Genomic DNA, 1,477 nt, shown 5'->3' on the forward strand with positions numbered 1-1,477 from the left:
ACAGTATTTATTTTGAGATGAAAGAGAAAACAATTGTCTGTTACAATTCTGCAGCCAGCCTTCTGATTAAAGTTTCAGAATATGCAACTCCCAGCTTCAGGAAAGCACACACCACTGGATACCAAATACTCTTCAAGCTGCCACACTTGTGAAGGTGACAGTGTCATAATTTGTGTACATAAGCCTCTTTCATGAAAGATGTAATTTTTCATGTTTTCAAAATGCATTCCATTCCAATAAAGTGTCTATTGAGATGATCCATTGGACCTGCTGCAGGACTTTCTCACTTGGCACATACTATACTTTTTCCTATGGGCTGTGACCATTCTGGGATTCAAAGGCCCCATTTTGAGATTTGATAATTCAATTAAAGACATCATCTGGTGATTTTGAGCAGTTCATTCTACTATTTTGGTGATTTAAGATGCTAATGAATTTGACATGAACTTCCATAGAACTGGTTCTAAGAAGGCAATTCCCTCTTGGGACCCAGACAGAGATTTTAGTGCTTCTAGGTTTCTTGAAGGAGCCCTGGTTGTGCAGTGGGTTCAGCGCGGGGTGGCTAACCAATGGGACACAGATGAGGCTGTCCACTACTGTCAAGAGGTGCAGTCCTGGAAACCCGGGGAGCGGTTTCACTCTGTCCTACAGGGTTGCTATGAGTCAGCTGACTTGAGGGCAGTGGGTTTTATTTATTTTTGATAGACTGGTTCATTATTTTGTCTTTTTCCCTTAAAGAAGACATGAAATCTGGGAAAGCGAATTACTGCCATTGGGAGGGGACTTCCCAGTGTAGGAGGTGGTCAAGCAGAGTGGGTGAAAGTCATGCTAGTCTAAGCCCCTATTCTACCCTCACTAACTGTAGATCTCGATCGAGTTACCTAACCTCTTGGCAACAGTAGAGCTAGCACCCTAGAGCTATTTAGACTATTCGGCAAGTAAACGTGCTTATAATAATGGCTGACACTGCTAAGAGAGGACGTGCCCCATAGTTTAGGGCAGACAAAGGGGCTTGGAAAAGTGTTGTAGTCATAAGGATCGATGCTATGTAGTATTTTTAAAAATTAGTTGGCTTATGTTTAACAATTTCACCAACACACAGATTACCAATCATTCTTTTCAGTAGTTCAGTCACATTCATAAGAGTTGTGCAACAACTGCCCCCCCCCCACCCCAGTCAATTCGAGGACATTTCTCCTTCCTTGTTAGCTCCTCATTTCCTGCTAGCCTCTCCTGTCATGTCCCTTTGAATCTATCAACCCAATTGCCTCTATAAATTTACCTCATCTGGGTACTATGTGATATTTTGAAGCCATGGTTTTAACTTACTTTCTGGGGTCTCAACACTTATAGGATACAACACATTTGCCCCTTTGGGTTTCTGAGGCTATCAATCTTTACTGGAACAGGGAGCCTCATTGTTGTCCCTCAGAGCTGCTGGTGGTTTAGAACCGCTGACCTTTTTGGTTAGCAGCCT

Source organism: Echinops telfairi, unplaced genomic scaffold (assembly GCF_000313985.2).
Source record: "Echinops telfairi isolate 266 unplaced genomic scaffold, ASM31398v2 ScPeMD7_2;HRSCAF=8, whole genome shotgun sequence".
Classification (NCBI taxonomy): Eukaryota; Metazoa; Chordata; class Mammalia; order Afrosoricida; family Tenrecidae; genus Echinops; species Echinops telfairi.